This window comes from Anser brachyrhynchus (assembly GCF_964034855.1).
Source record: "Anser brachyrhynchus genome assembly, chromosome: 3".
Classification (NCBI taxonomy): Eukaryota; Metazoa; Chordata; class Aves; order Anseriformes; family Anatidae; genus Anser; species Anser brachyrhynchus.
Genome location: NC_137696.1, coordinates 34,952,229 through 34,972,576, shown reverse-complemented (window position 1 = coordinate 34,972,576; position 20,348 = coordinate 34,952,229). Strand labels below are relative to the sequence as shown.

Sequence of the window (20,348 nt, the reverse complement as noted above, 5' to 3'; positions counted from 1 at the left end):
GCTGGAAGTTTTTCAAGGAGGAATCTAGTTCAAGGCCATATGTTGCAAGCCATGCTGGGAAAAAAAAAAAAAAAAAGAAGAAGAAAAAAAAAAAAAGAAAAGATTATAGGTGGAGGAGATTTCAAGAAAACTGAAGGACTTGGCAGCCTATATTCAGGGGATATCTGAAGTACTGTGCAGACAACACTGATGTGGTCTGATATAATACATGCTTGCTCAGCTGCTGTCAGTGCATCAGCAGATTTCAGCCCATGTATCCAAACAAATGATCACTGCACCAACATAGCCAGAGCAGGCAGACAAATTCAGCTGCACCTTGTCTGCATCAAGTCTTCAGTGACATACAGCAAAGCAGACTTTGCAAAGGACGAATTGCTCCTTCACAGCTGAAATATCAAACGCACTTTATGGCAGCTATGCCAAAGATTTCCCAAGTCATGCTGGTTCTTGACTTCTAGGCTGCTTTCTACAGAATATAAAAAGTCAAAAATCTGTATAGGAGGGAGTTAAGCAAACAGAGTTTAACCACCAGCAGCAAGCTTTTAAGTTTATTTTTATGAAAACACACCCTTATGTGCTATTTCTAGGTAATGTGAAAAGTCCTTGACAAGCTACATGAAGTAGAAAAGAGCACAGCAACATACTAATTTTAAAAATGTTAATGGAAAGCAAGTTGCTAGAAGCTGGTGATGCCGTCTGCTTTTCCTTTCAGTGAGACACTTGAAGATGTACCTATTCTTCTGCCTGCGCCGAGCAGGCAGCCAGCAGAAGCAGAATGGTCATCGTCCCCAACCAGCATCCCCAGTGCTACTCCTTCCTGGAATCAAAAAGCCTCTTGTCTTCTTGAAAAGAGAAGTAGACTTGGACTGAACATGGTGGGAAGCAGCACTTTTACACCTTACTGGATTTCTGTAATTCAGTTCCTTCTCTCCTTCATGAAGAGAGAGGGAAAGAAAAAGAAAAACAAAACAAAATCGGAGAATGTAAGAGGTGCCACTACAGGTCAATTCTGGGTGATTTTTTTAGGATTTTGGGATTGGTAGCATTGCCAAAACCACATGTAACTATATCAGTAATGCCTAGTTATGTATTTATTTAGTTGCCTGGAAGAATGGACCTGTACCTTGGACATGAGCTCAAGACACTCAGATTCAGTTCCCTCTTTTTCTACAGCTGTCTTTCTGTGTCCATGATCCAGTCACCAGAGATTTCTTTTTAGAATAATTTCAGCCGGGACCTTTATTATTATTATTGTTGTTGTTGTTATTATTATTATTGATATTATTGTTATTATTATTTCAAAAAAAAATATTCTGTGGAAGACAACATGTCTGTCTTGGGTAGAAAAGGCTTAAAAACCTGACTACCAGATGAAAAGCATGCATTTTAATAGTATCATCCTCACCAGTTGGTTTCTTTTAGGATCTTCCTAATTTTCCATCCCCTTCTCATTTTATGTCGGAGTTTTTATACTATCTGTGTTGTTTCTTTAGCCAGTGATTTTGCAGCTGAATAAATGTGTTGGTTCCTTGTACACTGGGGAAGATCAAGCACCACTCTGCTGAAGTCAGTGAGGTGCCTCTGCTGGCACAAAGATTTTCCTCTGGCACCTGCATTTTTATCACCTTCTTTCAGAGCTGGCCCTCTGTATGGTAGATGGACTGATAGATAGACTGATAGCTAAATAAAGATTTTGGGCATAGTCATCAGTCTCCAACTCAGCCTGAACACACTGTGACTCTGTAATAACCCGGGGGGGGGGAAAAAAAAAGCCGCAACTTCTAGATCCCACTTCTGGTTTGCTGAAATCCATGACAGACAGCAGCAGGTTTCTCTTCCCTGAGCATATGTACTGAACACACGCTAACCCAGAGGTTCAGAAATGAGGGGGTGAGAAGGACAATCCAGGACCTAATGAGGATGGCAGTCGCATAACTGCATACATTAACATCTGCAGGCCTTAAAAATAAATAAATAAATAAATAAATAATAGGAAGCATTTGATTCTTTTTCCTGGAGAGAGAGTTTAGTTGCTAATGGCATTAGTACTGCTTTATACAAGTACTAGAGCTAGATCACCTATAGCATTTGTGTTTGAATTAGAAATAGACAGTGAAACAATTCCTTTTGTCTTTGCTTTTTTTGTTGTTTTTTTTTTCTCCCCTGCATAACACATCAAGTGCTATTAAGTGCTGCACTAGATATTCCCATGTGTTTTAGTTAAGCAATATAGCTGATACGATCAGTAACAGCTCCCTCCTTCTGAACAAAATTAATACTTACCTCTGGTCAGGAAGGAGAGGGAAATCAGTGTTACACTTGTAGCATCTTTCTGTTAAAGACATACATGTGAGGAAAAAAAAAAAAAAGAAAAAGAAGGAGAAAAAGAAAAAAAAGAAACTGTTAAGGAAGAAGAAATGAAGTAAAGCAGAATATTTTGTATGTGAACAACAGCTGATTGATTTCTCAGTACATGCCATACTTTCAGGCTGCCAAAACATTAAAGGTTTTATCCTTATTGCACAGAGTGCCTTAGAGAGTTACCTATCTCTTTGCATGAGCACATGGAGACCTTTTTCTGGAGCAGGGGCTAAATACAGCTACCATTCCCCTCTATGAAGCACAGATTCATCTTTATGTGCAATGCTTTCATCCTTTTATTTCATTGCAACTCATTAGATGAAACCATACACCATGCCTCTCTTAGAGACCCACTGTAAGTTTAAACTTCTTCATGATTTTTGAGGTTCATCCTTTCTTTTTTCTGCTAAGACAATACTGTGGCTATGGATACAGTCTGTCCTAAAGGGCAGACTTTCACCCGGTCTAAGCCCAAGGTCTCTCTGATCTCATATCTTTTCTTGAGCGTTCTTCTCTGTTTCACACGTGCTTTGTCTGATGTTTACCCTGCAGAGCATTATGAGCCTCAGAGATGCTGAGGAAAACAGATCCTCTTAAAAGAGGTCGGACATCACGTCAGGGAAACTGTTATCCTCCTATGAGCTCTGCATTTGCTTTCTTCCTTTAGCTTTGTGCTCACAACAGCCCATCACTGGGGAAGCTGTCGCCATTTCATAACAAGTACCTCAGCTGTCAGACTGTTACTGTATGTTTCAGGACTTTGGGGATTCTTAAACCCTGTAGGCTGGAGTTTTTATATAATCAACCAAATGCTGATCCACTAATGCATTTACGCCCCAAACTTACCACTTTCCATCTCAAGGTGAAGAATGAGAGTCAGAGACAGACAGTCTTGATGTTCACATTCCTTTGGAGGGTCCATCCACACCTCCAGCAGAAAGTCCCACTTGTTAAGGGTGAGAATCATCTCTCCTAACCACAATCACTTCAGAGTTAGACAAATCCCTAAATGATTTGACTGAGACAGAAAAGAAGCACTTCAGGAAGTAAATTCATCACTCCTGTACTAGGCTGTTGCCTCTCTTCACTGTCTAAACAAGCCTGAATGATGACCTCAGACTAACTTTAAAATGGCTGACATTGAGGAAGATGAATCCTACACCTTAATGGGAAAAAAAAAAAAGGTTTGACTTCCAAGGTCCTACAAATCTTTCCCATCTGGGCCTGTCCATATATCCCTCTCGGGATGTCTTCCTGCTAGATACTTACCAAAGGCAAAAGCTGCAGCCTCAAAGCAGCCATTTTGTGATGACTCTTGCTGGGATCACTGTCCCCTCTCTGGGTCCTGCAGTCACTCGTACCCATTTCTCCTGCTTTTGTAATAACTTTGACTGCTTTTGTAATAAGTTTGACTTCAAGGGACAGACTTGCTTTTTCTTTAGAAAATAAATGCTGGTTAAAGGTTAATAAATGATAGAAAGAGGCAACTCTTAGTAGCCACATTCTGTCTCTGGGATGGTATTACTACTCTGTATCACAATTCTACTTAAGCATTAGCAAACATAGAAAGGCTTTTCTTCAGTAAATATCTAATGTCCTAAGACTAATTCTCCACTCCACTGTGCTGCAATAGCTATGCAGAGTAAATATAGCATACCTACTATAAAAGAATAGGAAAAAAGGCTCACTGATCTGGATTCTGGTCCTATAGCTCCCTGTGTGCACTGAATCAGCTTTGTTTTGACATAGTTGTGATCGAGTCTGTTCTGGTTCATGGTGTGACTGTTTCAGGAAACCATTGAATAAATATTAAATATATTTTTCTGATTATTTATTTTCTTCCCTTCACACAAATTCTTATAACTATTCATACGCCTGCTAGCTCACATCTCAGGTTATTCACTTGTTTGCTTGTTAATGACTAAACATAGCTGAATGAGTTACATACGGGGGCCCTGTGGGACAGGCTAGTGCATTCTCCTCCCTTTCCTATTTCTGTTTGTCTCTTGTGCTTAGAAACTTTCAGTACTAAAGCTTTCCACCGTCTGCCTTAGCAACCCACAGGTTGCTTTGAAAGCTTCTGACAATTCTACCATCATCTTTCAGCTCTTCCTTTTTGCGTCCCTCAGCAGTGATGATCTGTAACAGTGACTGTAATTAGAAACCACTCTTGGGTAGTGTGAGGTTGCATGGTTTTGTTCTTTTGGTTTTCTGCTCTGAAAAAATCACGTGTTCTGGTGTTCAAAAAAAAAAAAAAAAAAGAAGAAGCTGATCTACTTCGCTACAGTATAACAGAATGATATAAAAATACAATTCATAAATGTACATGTGTTCAAAGGCATGTATATATGCATTGCATACGTTTGAAATCACACATTCAGATAATTATATTGATGTGTCTATATGCATGCACATAAATATAATTATTTGAATGTGTGTGTGTCACTCTATCTTCTGCCACTTATATATACAGTTCTCTTTGTTAGTGCTTAAGACAGCAGCAGGCAGCCAATTCCTGTGATTTTGGGCCAGCCTCAATACCATGAACTTCTTCTGAAACCAAAAGTAATTTCGTTCTGCATTTAGTCTCTTTTTTTTCAACTCAGGCTGGTCTTTAGCCAGATTGCTCTCACCTGGCATGAATTATTTAGCGAAATTTGGGGTGGAATACAACAGCAGGTTTCCCCAGGCACAGGGACTGGCGAAGGTGTGGGACTCCAGCACTAACCTGCAGGTCCCCAGATGACACAGTTGAGAACAAGGTGACCCAGGAGCAGGGTATCATGCTGCCTGATCCCATCACTGAGGAGGGACATGGCCAATAGACCAAGTGACTATGCCATTCCTAAGAGCACACTTTGCTCTTTGCAGGATAGGTCTAATGGGGAGCATCACAAGGGCTGTAACCCTTGAGGCTGTGATTTGGCTCTGCAGTCTCAGGTGGATATCTCAGTTTAAAGATGTGACCTAACAGTGCTGGCCTGTTTCTGGTGCCAGGGCCCATAGGTTTTGTGGTTCAAGGTGTTCAGCTCTACCTGGTGGCTCTGAACTAGCACCACACAGCCAATCTTTTTTTGACTTCAGTCCTTCTTGGTTGGTCTCAGATCATCTGCTCCCTGTGTTCGCATCTGTAATGTTGCCTGAAACAATACCTTTTGGGATTTGTGTGCTGTCATTTGTAGTTGGTTTCTTGCAAAAATTCTGCTAGGGTTCTTTTGGTGTTTTTGGTGCCTTTTGTTTGCTATTTTCCACTGGGCAGTGATGAAGACACAGAAGATGCTCTGGGGCTGTGAATAAATCCTTGTTGTGATGCACAGACTGTGTTTGGATCCAGGTTTTTGGCTCAGCTATCTACATCAAATCCATACCGGGTTTCTCAAATGCAGGGTGATGTTCTGCCTTAACCATGCTACAGAGACAGGGGACAGCACAAAACACGACTACAGTTCCTTCACCTGACTACAAATCTCAGGAATGCTCGAACCAGAGCTTTCTCTGTAGCTTTTTCCCTAGACACCAGGCTTGGATACAGGCTGAGCCCTGAAGCACTGCGTGGTGAGGAGCAGTGAAAAGCACTATGGAAAGACCTGTCACCTGGAGCATCCCAAAATATTGATCTCAAGTGCTCGGATTGGCCCCTGCTTCCCAGTCACTGCCAGGAGCTACAATTTTCCTGATGTCTCTCAGAGAATTCGGGTCCTCTTCTGTGTCAGGAGGCAGCAAGACTGAGTCTGCCCATTTTGCTCACTGTCTGAGGTGTGCCCTGAGTATGTCACAGCACAAGCACCTCCACATTTACCACCTCTTTGAGCCAGGCCCCAACTCCCAGGAGGATCTGAGGCAATACCTCTTCATATCGGGTTAGACTGCAGAGCAAGTGGCCTGGAGTAGTCAAGCAGCAATCAAGTGATCTCTCCCCACATGGCACCTACCTTCCCAGTGTCAAATTTATTTCAGCTGTTACTAAGGGTGTGTATAAGTCAGGGACCATCATGCTATCCATAACACCACAGATGAAATCTGCCTTCAAAGAGAGGCTATTTTGTAACTAATAGGAAATGGTTTGAGCATTGTCCAAATGACAGGTAACTCTTGATGTAATGCTTGCTGTACACAAAGCAGACGAAGAAAGGGTTGGAAGCTCTGTGGAAATAGGTTTTTATCTTGAATCATAGGTGATTACTTTTACTTTATCTTGTGCAGCTCAAGCAGTCACAGAGTATCTGTTCTTTATCAAAGTCTGAGCTTGCCTGAGTTGCTTTCTGTAACAGAGTCCCCCTGGACAGCGATATGCTGCCGAGACAAATAGTTGTGTCAGGGTTTTTGTCTGCCTTTAATTTCATTGAGCAACTTCTTGTGCTCATGCTACTGACTAGCGTTGAATGGGCCAGTGATCTGAAACTGCAGAATGCTCTCTATTATGTATAAAATAGAATATGTAATAGGAGACTACTGTTACTAGCATTTGTGCTACTAGTAATGGGTGTCTGAATCAATGGACTTGTGCACATGAATGAAAGGAGGTGTCACATCTTTTGCTCATCCCAAAGACTATTCATCTTCCACAAAAGCTGCAGCCATCACCTTCCGAAACATGCAGTGATTTGGGGCAGCAAGACTTTGGGTACTTTCCTTTAAAAAGAGCCTAATTTTCAGAGAAGGCTCAACATCTGGCAGCTAGAAATTCATTCATTTTTATGAGATTGTCTATTTTAGACCCCAAAATGCAGATCTTTAAGGATCTCTAAGTACTGAAAATGTTTGTTAGAGGATTCAATGAACTAAGGCTGCCAATGTTTGATCATATGCTCATCACAGTATGAAACATCAGGAAGTAGCTTCCCTCCCTCCAGGAAAATGTTTGTGGGCACTGTTTTCTTCCTTGCCTCTTAAGCAAGCACCATTAATATTTTTGGTAGTAGTACAATAACAGACTAGATGGATCATTAGATAAGGCAATTGTTTGGTCAGTAGGTAAACAGACAAATGTTTGCAGAGAGTCTGTGAAATGTAACTCTGTAATGGTTTCTCATAATATCTATACAGCCCATTCACTTTCAGTCTCCTTTTTAGTTTTGCAAATACACGATCATGTTGCAAATGATTTTTTAGAGCCTCAAGAAATATTTTCTTATGCACCTCACAGCACTGTCTTTGCAAATGCAAAGTACTGTGTGCCATGCTACATTTATGCACTTCAGGTTTGATAGATGAGGGATGCTAATGGAATATAAACTATCAAATTAAAAACTTTCATATTAGGGATGCCAACAGTGTTTGCTATACCTAGGAATGTGAGATGGTGCTTGCAATTTTTCTCTGTTTTTTAATATGATCCAATATGCACACTCTTATATGTCACTTTTTACGGAATGGTGAATGTACAGTTTTAATCAGAAGGTGTTCCAGATCCACAAGAAACTGCATTATTTTTGCATTGAGCAGGCTCATTATGCAGCCTGCAGAAACTGCCAGCTGACTGTAGTTCTCACACAAGCCTAATTCTCCTCTCCCCACCTGTGTTAGCTCTACCCTACTTGCACATAGCTCATTTCAGTAGATACCCTGCCTTTGTCCTGCAATAGGAAGGAGCTGGGCTGAGCCAAAGATGTTGCAAATGTCTGAACCTACCTATATACAGGTGTGTGAGTAAGGTATTTCTGTTCTAACCCTGTCCCTCCACATTTCTTACCAAGCTAAAGACATCAGGTGTATTGGACTCTCTCTGCAGCAACAAGTATTTATTTAACTGCTGAAAAATACATTAAATGTCATGATTCTGTTCCTGTAAGTGTACTGGGAATTGTTACTCTGGTATCCAGCTAGGAAGGTACCTTTGGACTAGAAGAATAAGCAATAGGAACACCTTTAACCTGTGTCGTAGGGATGGGGAGCTGGTGCTCTCATGCCCAGTGCTGTCTCTCCTGTGCATGAGTCCTGTACAACATCATTCTTGCTAGTGGGAAGCTGTTCAGATGCTGGCTGATATAGGACCAGTGACAGACATGGCAAAGCACAGCCATAGTGCGAGATGGCACTGATTTGCAGCCCATCTGGAAGGGATTGAGCAGGGAGAAGAGGGTTAGGTGGGGAGCTGGATACCCTCCACCTCTAGCATGTGTCTGCATTCCTTCTCTCCAGGTTTCCTGCCCTGCGGTTTGCTGATCAGATTGCAGCCTGCTCGCTGTTTGTCCACCAGAAGCCAAAGGAAGGGAGATAATAAGTAGGGATCTCTTTCAATAAGGAATTTACAAATGATGATGAGGACAGATCATCATTTCTGGTAGGGGATGTCGGCTCTGTAAAAGGATTAGATTACCAGGGTCTCCAAAGTGGGAAGAAAGGGTAAAAACGTTAGCAATGTGGTGGTAGCTTTGGGCACTAATTCCTCCAGCCATCTCTGGGTAGGGTAATGCAGTTCAGTGCAGCTAACTGCAAGATTAATGGAACTGTTCAAATATTTAATCCTATAAAGGTATTACATGAAATGCTGACAGTAGCCTGCATGTTTTTCAGCTTGCCAGCAGTGTGCGTGTGCATGTGTGCTCACAGGCTTCCATATGAGGCCATGGTAGGGCAGGGAAAAAGGAGAAATCCCCCACAGTTACTAACGAATAAACATGGTCACAGCTTCATATGTCTTAAATGGGAATGGAGCGAGAAGAAACCAGCTGTGATGTGAGCAGTGAGAAGGCTGAGAAAGAAAGACAAGTCTCTATCTCTCATTCTGCTTACATTTTTTAATTTCTGGTGTGGAAGTATGCCCCTTGTCCTTAAAAGGTCAGTGTAGGAGAAATGGCACAGGAACAGACAAATGCTCCGTCATTCCTACAGATCTTGGTTTTCACACTCCTCACCCCATCACAAATCTGCTTTCTCATCTGAAACACTCTTGACAAACTGAATAATTCCTTAAGTTTCTCCCTTCCAGGGATACCCTGAAAACACTCTCCTCGCCGATAGCTAGGGCAGGCTGTGCTTTATGTGACTGTCCCAGCCACACCTGAGCACGGTGCCCTGCAGCACGGCTGCAGTACGGACAGCAGATGCCACTTGATTACACCACCGATGTCACTGTCACAGTGCCAGCATCATCCCCACTTGCTCGCAGCCCCCACAGGAACAAGCCAAAACCCAGGGCAGCCCTGCATCAGTGCTCATTTGCAGGAGGCTGGGCAGCAAGCTGGTGATGAAAGTCAAAAAGCAGCATCTCATATCTTCACCTGGAGCTTCTTCCCAGCCCAACCCACCCCCTGGAGAAGAGCATGGTTTGTTCCTTTAGAACTCTGTTGGCAGCTATGTGATATTACTTCGGGTAGAGGCTGGCTGAAGGACATGGGAGGGCCACTGCTCCCTCTGGGGCGTACAGCCAAGTGCCACCAGGGGAAGGGAGGATTGTGCCTGCAAGAAGGGGCAGACACGGGAAGGGGAAGGTGGGACCTGGCAGGGGGGTCAGAGCTGCACCTTGGGCAAGGTTGATGGGGTGGAGGGCCAAAGACACAGTGGTCAGTGGTCACTAGCTTCTGAAGCCCTTTATTTCTATTTTACCTTACCTACCTGACTCTGAGTTTCTTCTCTTAGAAAGTTAAGTGCTTTAGTCAGCATCTTAAAACAACCTAGCTTTTTGAGTCTAGCAGCCTTACTTTGGGGGCATCCAATTAAAAGTAAGCGGCCTTAGGCATATAAAGTTCTGCCTCAGCTTCCAGTCTGGCTGGAGGTCCTGTCAGAGCAGAGAACTGGGAAAGCATCTTCTAAGGCAAAAGATTTTCATGTGAATTGCAGCTGCCTGCAGCCCTCCCGTATGCACGACGTGCCTGGCCCAAAGCCTCCAGCCCATTTCGCATGAGGGGCTGACTGGGCACCAGGCTGCTGTAACTTTCTGCTCACTCCTGAACGACCAGCTGTGGGCTTATTATTTGCAAAATGGCCTGCTCTTGCTCTGGACTTTGCTTCACTGCTTTTCCCATTACCAACACACCACAATTTATTGCATTTATTCAAACTCCTCATGCTTGACAAAGCAGAGATTTAGGACGGCACCACTTAGCCGTCCTAAGCCATCATTTACGTCCTGCACAGAGCAAAGGCCTCCAGGAGACGGGAACTGCTTCTGGTGGTAAGAAGTAGCTGGGACATAAGGGAAGGTGTTTCCACCCTCAATGACTCTGGGGAGCATTTTGGCTCTCCTAGTGGCTCCACTTAATTGATGAAGCCACAGACAAATGCAGAGACAGCACAAGACTGTAATGTATTCAATAGCCCTTAACGCACAGCTTCCTCACAACGAGTTTGTTGAACCTGTTGCATTTTGTTTCCACAGCTTGCTTGGCCCTGCATGCTTTTCTTCTGGCAGGTTTCTGGTAGGTGGTAGGAACAGGGATGTATGACAGACTCCATCTGATTTTGTCTGGGTTTCTCCTTGGAAAATCCTGGTGGGGAGAGAGAGTTGTTCAGATGTGGCTTTGCTTACCAGTGTCCCCACCACTAGGACAGGCTCCAGCTGTTCCTGAGCAATCCCAGGATCGTGCCTTCTTTCCGTGTGCCCCCACAACTCTGAATGTGTCGATGTGCCCCACAGCCCTCCTGGGACCCGCAGGATGGGATGGGGGACAGTGCTGCGGTACAGAGCTCTCCTTTGGTGGCAGCGCCCTGCTGTCATCCCAGCTTCAGGAGCACTGCTGCCACGTGGAGAGGCTGGCACAGCTCCCCTGCAGCGAGCAGAGGATGTGGCTGTGGGAGAGGTCGCTGCAACACGTCCAGATGCCAGGCATCCAGCTGGAAAGCCCAGGTCAGAAATCTGGATGCTTGCTCCATGTAGCACATGCACAGTGTGACCAGCGTGTTCTGGTCCCAGATACAACCATGGAGGCCATTTAGGCCATTTGCACAGGACTTCTGGGCTTAACGCAGTCCAGAAAAAGCAAGATGTGTATTTCCCTACGGAAAATTTTCCAGCCAAATAGAAAAGACAGCTACATCAGGTAATGTTAATAGGAAGAGGGAATTGAATTCTCCCTCCTCTCAGACCTCTGTTCCCAGCAGTCTTTCCCCCACAGAGTGAGTAGGGCAGAGGAGATCTGGGCAAGGCTCCCCTCCAGTCCCTGGTGCTTTCCTGGGGAAGGATGGACATAATAATTCAGGCTGTGAGGGGCTGTTGGATGCTGCCTGCTCCAATCCCTGCTCTCGGCAGGGCAATTTCAAAGCTACAGCAGGATGCTCAGGGCCCTGTCCACTGGAATTCTGAGCATCTCAGGCAGTGGAGATCCCACACTCTCTGCCCCCCTGTTCCAGTGCTGCTCTTTGTACAGCCATGAGTGCCCACAGCTGTGCTACGAGTGAAAGCAGCAGAGTTTCCTGGGGATACTGGAGATGCACCTGAAGCCCCAGAGAAACAAGGCAATCCAAAATGGATACAGGGAGAATAACAGCACCCAAGGTCTCCAGCAGACAAAGAGGGGGTTACTGCTGGGTGGGGAAATGCCATTTGGAAAACACATTACTCATCCAGTTTATGTAAGAACAATAAATCAGTGTAAACCCAAACAGCCAGGCAATCAGAAAGCTGCAGAGACCTCAGCGAAGGGCAGGGCAATGACAGCCGATAGCTCTTTAAATAATAACAGTGTTTTTCCTAAGGGACTCCTGGTTCATATCATTGCAGTCTGTGGCATGCAAAAGATAAGGCTCCCTGTGCCCCACAGATAGCTCCAATTTCCCCGATAATTGATAGCTGCAGCTCTCCCTGGAGAAATGAAAAGGAGCATCATAATGGCTGCATTTTTCATTCAGCACAAAGCCAGGCTGGTTTGCACCCTGGCGAAGCTTGGCAGTGGCTGCACTGAAGCAGTGGGGAATGGGGGACTGACAGCCCGATTGCGTCCTGAATCTCCCAGCAAACAGCCCGGGCCTGTGCCTATGAACAGCTACATAAACAGCTCAGGCAAAACGACTGTGGAGCAACGGGGATCTTGATTTACTTCAAGGAAATTAGCGTACAGGCTCCTCACACTGTATTTCACACCCGCAGTCAAGCTGTCTTTAGAAGGAATGAGAGAAAATGTGGAAGGAGGCATGGAGTGAAAAACAACTTAACACAAATAGATGAAAACATCTTTTTTTTTTTTTAATCCAACAGTAAAGAAATGCAGAAGACTTCCAATCACAGAGGGGGGAAAAATAAAAAATAAAAATAAAAATTGAGAGCAAATCCCACTTTATCTTCAAGCTTCCCTGGAGATTATGATGAACTTGGCAGGGGATGAGTTGGGGAGCAGGGGGATGGTTTTTCTCATCTTGGAACTACAAATCCAGAACCTAAAAGAACTGCAATGACAAAAACTATTCTCAGAAGGGGGATATCTTTTCTTTTGTGTTGCAGGAGTGTGGGGTCAGCACTGTGCGGCACGAGGCAGCACAGACTGTGATAAGCAGGAAAATTTCTTGCTCCAGCACCTGACAAACTGAAGCAGAGATTTCCATCTGTTATTTATTCATTCATTCATTCGTTCATCCATTTTGGCAGTTGTGGTGCTCTCAATTTTTTTCAGCAAAAGTGGAAAATGTCATAGGCAGATAATTGTGATCCTAGTGACAGGGCATTTGCTTTTTTTCAATTGCCCAGGCATCTTACGAGTAGCACTTAGGCTCTCAGAGCATGTCGATGCAAGGAGGTGATGCAGGCAACAGGATGGAGAAAACCACCTTGGAGCAGGCCCACCTGGAGGTCACTCTCCTGAGGCCATCTGGACATCTGTATTAAATCCCTCACCCCCAATTTGTTCCCTTAACCACAAACCCCAGCTTCTTCCTACGCCAATGACAAGCTAAGCAGGTGCCCTTTCCTTTTGCCAGCCCCTGTGTAATACGTGATAGATGGGATCACATCCCCCTGGGATGGCATCACAGGACAGGGAAAACGAGGAGTCAACCCCACCATGCCCTGCCCAGGCCAGGTCTTAGCATCCCAAGCAGGAGATGTGATGAAGAGGGAGCAAGACTCTGTGGATGAATGTGTCAGACATAGGCTGGGGATTGTGAAAGAGGCTGCTTGAATTGCAGACATGGTGTGTAAGGCATGGCATTTAAGCACATGAATGGGGACAGGCCTTGTACAACGGTGGCACAGGGAGAAAGAGGCTAATCTATTTTAGCAGCACCAGGACTGGGAAAGCAGCTGTTCTCAATTTACTTCTGCTGCCTCCAACACTTCCAATTGCCCATAGTCCAATGATTTAAGTGGGGATAAACCTGCATCTTGGCCAAACTAGATTGTTTTAGTCTGCTTTTGTGTTGGAGAGGCAAGTTATGCAGGAACCAAAGGTAACAGCTTTTATTAGATCATATTATTTTTCTCTCCCACACCCCCAAAGGAAAGAGAGTGCCTTTATGCCGAATTTTTGTTTGTTGCTATCTTCAGATCTCATGGACTTCAGAGCCTTTCGTGCTCAATGAATCCCCTAACAGCATCATCTCCTCCCAGCCACAATAGCACTTTTGTCACAGCAGCAGCACAGCAGCTGCGTGCTGAGGCTGAGGCCACGATCCTGCGCTCCTGGAAGGAGCGTGTGTTTATTAACCAGCCTGAGGAGGAACTTGCCCAGGCAGGAGGTGACAGCAGCAGTGGGCCTTGTATCTCTGCTGGGCACACAGGTCTGCAGGCAGCATCAGTCTGCGTTCATGCCTCAGTGTTACACAACACCCAGCAGAATGACCTTTATTTGCCACAGAAAAGAGCAATAACATCCCAAAGAGATTTCTGCAGAATTTGGAGGGATGGTGAGCAGAAAAGCATGTTTCTCTGACCCTTTATGACCTTTATGGCTGGATGTGTTTTGGATGTGTTGCTGGATGTGTTTTGTCCACAGAGATCGAGTGGCCACTCTGACCCTCCACTCAGTCACAAAGAAAAGAACAGGATGCACCCAAGGACTCTACTGGGTTTCCATTTCTCTGCCCTACTCTGGAAACATCATAAATAGGTGTTATATTTGCTTGTTTGTTGGAACCATTTGCACCACATCATTTACATGGCTAGGATTGCTGCAAAGTGTCTTAAAAGGATCAGAGCAGTGCCACACCACACAGAACAACTGCAGACCTGCACCACGTGTGAGGCTGCAAGGCACAGAGGCAGAAAAGCTATGGGGGGAGCCCAGGGAGCAGGAGGAAGGCTTGCTGTGACCACTGCTCTGATGAGCAAGGTGACAGGTATGCTAGAGACTCAAAAAGTGAGAAAATGTCCTCTCTCACAGTGATAGGATAGAGGCTTCAGGTGAGACGAGGAATGAACATGATCAGTTCAGGGAGACAAAGATGAGGTGTGATAAACTCAACGTGATGGAGACAACATGTAGGTCACCTCAGGAAATTAAGGCGGTAGCTGGGGAAAAAAAAATGTTTTTCCTTAGATGTAAACTGGGACTGAATTTGCACCTCAGAACACGCAATGCGGCAGGGGACTGGTGGGGATGCTATCATATGGGCTGAGTCTTTGTAGACATCTCTCCCATGTTCAGGACCTTTCAGATATTGCCAATCCCCGTATAATTTCTTCTGCATTTCCACTTTCTTGTAAACACAGGAAGCTAACCACAAGGAAAGGAGGATCCCAGACTGATTTCTGCCTATCGTAGCTTATGGAAAGGTGTCACAACATGGGTGTGCTATTATGGGAACACAACAAAACAAGGTGGAAGGAATGACCGAATACCAAACGTGCAGGACAGTGGGAGGTTCAGCAACAGGAGATAAGGGCAGCAGATGCAGAGGTGCTTTGCCTTCAGGGGATGGGTGTCATGTTCTGTGAGAATTCCCACCAGGGCAGACTAAAGGTTTGGGCACCCTGTGTGTCACGGCCTCACTAAATTCGGACACTCCTCCTGTCTGCCCAAGCCTCCTGTGCTTGCCTGCCTGGTCATGGAGAGTTTGTTGTAATCCTTTGCTGGTGCCATCCCAGTCAAAGCTCAGTAGGGGAGAAGAAAATAAAGGGAAAACTAAATTTACTCGAACCTCAAAAAGTTTGTTTTTTGATTTGGAATTTCTTCTTATTTGGCTCTGGGTTGGAGGGAATGCCTTTGTTCCCCTTTATCCAGGCTGGCTTGCCCATCTGCAGAGAGTGCCACTTGAGGCTGCAGCTCCGCTCACAGCATCCCAGCTTCATCTCTGAAGCACTGGCTGGCCAGCAGCTACACACAGGTGTAGATCCTTTCTCCCAAAATTTCTCTGCAGGTCAGACACTCCAAGCAGACAGTGAGAAGTATATGCAAATACCAGAAGATAGGGCTTTTTAGGACGCTGAAGGGAACAGGACACTGATAATATTGTCTGCGTGCTTAATCCCTCCAAAATCCCCTGGTTGAAAGACAGCCGTGGCAGGTGTGTGCGGATGGGTGAAGGAGCACCACAGAGTGCTTAGAAAGAAAATACATGAGAAGAAAAAAAAAAAAAAGCAATGAAAAGAATAGATCTGGGGTGAGGAAGGGAAAAGACAGCTTCAAGCACTCTGATTTGTGTTTATTGCATGGAATAATTAGAGAGGAAAAAAAAATGCCCTAGCAGTCTTTTCCATAAGATATTGCACCCAAAAGGAGGGTAAGCTGAGGCCATCAAGCAGAGGTTCAAGCTCAAGCCTAAACCATTTTAGCCCTGCTATAAAACAGGACTGCTTGCTGTTTGCCTGAATGTCCCTTTATAGAGGACTTCTTATGCCAAGGTGGAAGTGGCAAAAGGCTGGATGGACAGAGGAGGGACAAGCAGGTGAGGCTGATCCTCAGTCTCAGCGCTGTGGCACTCACCTGTAGTAGGAAAATCCATGGATTTCTCCAAGAAGTGATGTTACCAGCTCTGTGCAGGAGGAGATCGCTGGGTGCTCCTGGTCTCACAGCTGCAGCGAGTGCAGGAATCACAACATCTCCCGCTGTGGAGGAGAGCTCTGACACCTCTTGATGAGAAAGATTGTTTATTGTGACAGTCATTAAAAAGAACAGGGGAAGAAAGAGCTCTTTGAATTCAATGTTACAGGCTGAAACAAAGTAATTGTCCTTGTTTTCCAAGAACTGAGCGACTCAATAGAAAAGTTAAAGTGGTGGAAAACTATTTGTTCATTTATAGGGCTGTTCATTCATGCAGTGTGCAGGGACGGTCCCCAGAGAGCCTTGCCATATCACCTTGGATTATGAGGGATATGAGCTTAGCTCCGCTGGATCAACAAGCAGGGCAAGAAATGGAAGTCTCAAACAGGTTCGCTGAAGGAGGAGAAAAAACTCTGCTCCCTGGTACATGCTGCTCCTCGAGTGGGGACACAGGAGTAAGAAGTAATAATAGCACAGAAGAGGAACACAGAACAGTGAGCAGCAAAAAGAAATCCAAATCAAGGGGACAGATTCTCCTCTGGGGCAGGCTGACTTGGGGGACAAAATTTGTCTTACAGCACATTGCTGAAGCTGTAGGTTTCGTTATGTATGCCCTGGTGGATCTGGGCTACAGGGCCAGCCTGCAAGAGGAGAGTGTTCACTGCTGGAATAATGATAATTTAAGATCATAAGTAGCTCTGCGGAAAGTACTCTTTTTGTAATGCTAATGGAAAGTACCATATATGTAAAGCCAGCCAGAATATTTTTGATTAAGCGTTTTTATTGAAGTGCAGTGTTTTGCCAAAGTTGAAACATTTCATGGAACCACTAGTTATAATTAAGGATTTGTTTTGGCAGGAAGATCTCTGAGAGGCCGTCTGGACCCTCCCATCAGGCCAGGAAATAAGCTCTAGTAGAAAAAATAAAAATAAAAAGTCCTCCATAAGCTTTTTTGATTTGAAAAGAAATGTCCCTACACAGTTCTTTTACGGAGGAAAAAGCATTCACAGGACTTTGTTTTCACCCACCTCAAATTTAAAAAAAAAAAAAAAAAAGTTACTTCTGAAGCATTGAAGGTGGCCCCAGAAGAGCATTCTCCACCTCCAGCTGCCTTTATAGGTCCATGTGCATCTGGAACCCAGTACTTCATATTCCTAGGACAGGCAAAGCAGCAAAGCAGCTGGAGTAGCAGCAAAGCTTCAGCCCTCAGTAATTGCAATGCCTGTGAGGATAAATGAGGTGCAGTAAATGATGAGAATAACAACCCCATGTAGATATATGCAAGAGTAACAATTCCCAAAGAAAGATAAAATGCAGGACACGTAAGAAAGTGAAATTTGGGGCTGAACTTGAGGACGGCCTTTGTTCACAGCTACCAGCCTTTTACAGCATTAGCAGTGAAGCACGACCATCATAGCAGTGACACCAGGTCTTGAAAAATCTACTGCAGGTGCGACTGGAGGTTGTGTTGCTGCCTCCAGGCCCTTTAAACTATTCCTCAGTCTCATCTTCTGGCACACTCGCACCTCGTCCTTCATCCTGACCATTTTTCCTTCTTCTTGTCTGTTTGCTCTGAAGTCCTCCTTTTGTTATGTATCTCTTTATTTCCCCTGAGTTTAACACAAACATTTAGAACAACCTTGAGCAACCAATACAGCAAATAGACAGGCTGAGATTCATCAAAGGGGAAGTGTAATACCAGAGATGTGTTATACCCTGGTGTGCTTGCCATAACTGCTTGCTACTGCTGTTCTCTGGATATTTTCTTAGGATGTCTGGACAACTCAAAGCATTGCAGGTTGCATTTCAGCATGAACATTTGAGGTTACTTTGGAGAAGAAAAACCTTTCTCCCTTATTTTATTACACAATAGTGTTCATTATTGCAAAGATCAAACCATCACAAAGGTTGTATGAGCATACATTGTGTTGATAGCCCATATATAAACACAGAGGCTTCCTTGCTGGTAACTACTCTCAAAGCTTACCTTTTAATGGCTTGGACCCTAAGTCTAACAGGTATGAATAAAACGAGTCCAACTGTTGTCAGTATTGCATTTTGTTTAAGAGTCAGGACTTGCACTTTCTTCTTCAATCTAGTCCCAAGGAGTTTCTGCAACGTATGAGCACTGCAGTGACTAAGGGATGCAGTCATGGCAATGCTTGTGCAGGATGGCTCTCTACTTGGAAATCAACCCCCTTCTACACAAAGAGACAGATTTATACCATGGTAAATGATTGCTGCAGGAAGGCTGGGACACAGGTGCTCCCAAGGACTGTCAAAGACCACTTTCTAATGCCAGCAACACAATTCTAGTAGATAGATAGATAGATCTGAAAAGGAGAAAGGAAACTGCTTAATAACTGAGGGTGTTACATACTGCCTATATTTTAATGGGATTTTCCCCAGAAAGTACTTTTCTTCAAAAGATGCCAATAAATTCTTGCTTACTACTAGGTGAAGCCTACCATCAATACACACCCATGTACAGTAAGTGTCCCAATCCCTATCTGGAAAAGAGAATGGCAATAAATGCAAGCAGTCCTGTTTGAAAGTACTGTCCTGGTGTCTACTGAAATACCACACATGGAGATGCCACTTCCAGCAGAAGGAAATTAAGAGGTCCTACAAAAAGGGAATTCCACCTCCAGAACCCGAGGCATCTCCCAGCACCCCACAAAAAGAGTCTGCCCTGTATTTTGGACACAGCCTTCACCACTGCTGGAGTGTGCCTGTAGGAGAGGTCCCCAGGAGATGCCCAGCACCACTGGAACCCACAGTGCTGACAGGCGGCTGCCCATCCTGCTCCTCTGTGCTCGCTCTCTGAAGAGTAAACACTGCAGGCTGGTAAACCACAGCCTGCTCACAGTCCCTACACTAGTACTATCTCAACTATTTAGCTTATTTTTTTCTTTTTAATCCTCTTAACTATGTTCACTAATTCAGCTTTTAATCATAAGCCTATTTATGTAGATACATTTTTTTCATCAGCATTCCTCCACTAATCTGAGTTCTCCAAAATACCGTCTTATTCTACTTAAATAACTCTCTTCATTCCTAATGACTTCTATCTTCCCTGCTTTAGTTCTTTACCTTTATTACTATTAGTTCCAAAATGAGTCTCTTGCCAGGTCCCTTCTAATAGCTCTTCTGTCATAAGCATCTCTGTAGGCTGAGCCCTTCAGCTTGAGAGAGACCGCTGAAGACACTTCTACACAGGATCCAATTTGCTCCTGTCCAAGGCAATCCATTAAAACCATTATTGCTATTTGTGTGTACAGTAGCGGGGCCAACGCAGATGATAAAATCCCCTCTTGAAAAGCACTGACCACTGTGCCAAGACAGGAAGGTGCAGGAGAGCACCTTGGGGTGCCAGGGGAAGCAGGAAGGCAATGGCAATGGTGCTGCACAGGGAGAGGGTAAGGGGACTTCTGTGGCACTGTAATGATAAATAGCGAGGGCAGCATCACTGTACAGGAAAGATGTCAGACAGCAGAGGGGAGATCATGGACAGCAACATAAAAACACTCATAATTCACACTTTGGGGTGGAATATTTGTATGTATCCTCATTTAAGCCAGCCCAAAACAGAGCATATTCCTTGAGACAACTTTCAAGAGAAAGAATGGATATTCATTTTTACGAAAAACAGTCTCCAGGACATTTTCTGTTCCTCAAACAGTGCTTTTTATTTAAATTGAGGCATGTAATTTCAGTCATATTCCAATGGGAAGAAAAAAAAAAGAAAAAAAAAGTTAATTTACACACCTGTACTATTGTTTCCTTTTTCGTTGTTATATCCCACTGAAAATGAGAGGAAAAAAAAAAGAAAAAGAAGGAAGGGGAATGACTAGTCACAAGACTCCAAACAGTACATCTTATTAGATCCTAGGACTTCCCTTTTTACTGGCAGGGAAACTGCCCATGTTCACCGCAAGAACCTCAAGAGCCTGGGGAAGCCCGAGCCAAGCCTTCAGCCTCCAGAGGCCATCTGTGGACAGACGCTGACCGGATGCCACAGAGAAGTGCCCTGTAGCAGCAGACCCCTCCATGCCACCACTGTGTCCTGCTGTGCCTGAGCACAGCCACTTTCTAAACCATGGAGCTGGAACCACAGAACTCCCAGAAATGGCAGAG

General features: G+C 44.5%; 1 long non-coding RNA gene across 1 annotated transcript; it reads right to left on the bottom strand.

Moving 5' to 3' along the window:
• Window positions 1–9,874: 9,874 nt before the first annotated feature.
• LOC308192032 lies at window positions 9,875–17,429 on the bottom strand. The gene is made up of 2 exons (XR_013948503.1): window positions 16,155–17,429; window positions 9,875–10,790 (listed from the first exon to the last, which is right to left on the bottom strand). It is a non-coding gene; the product is annotated as an uncharacterized lncRNA (long non-coding RNA).
• Window positions 17,430–20,348: the final 2,919 nt, after the last annotated feature.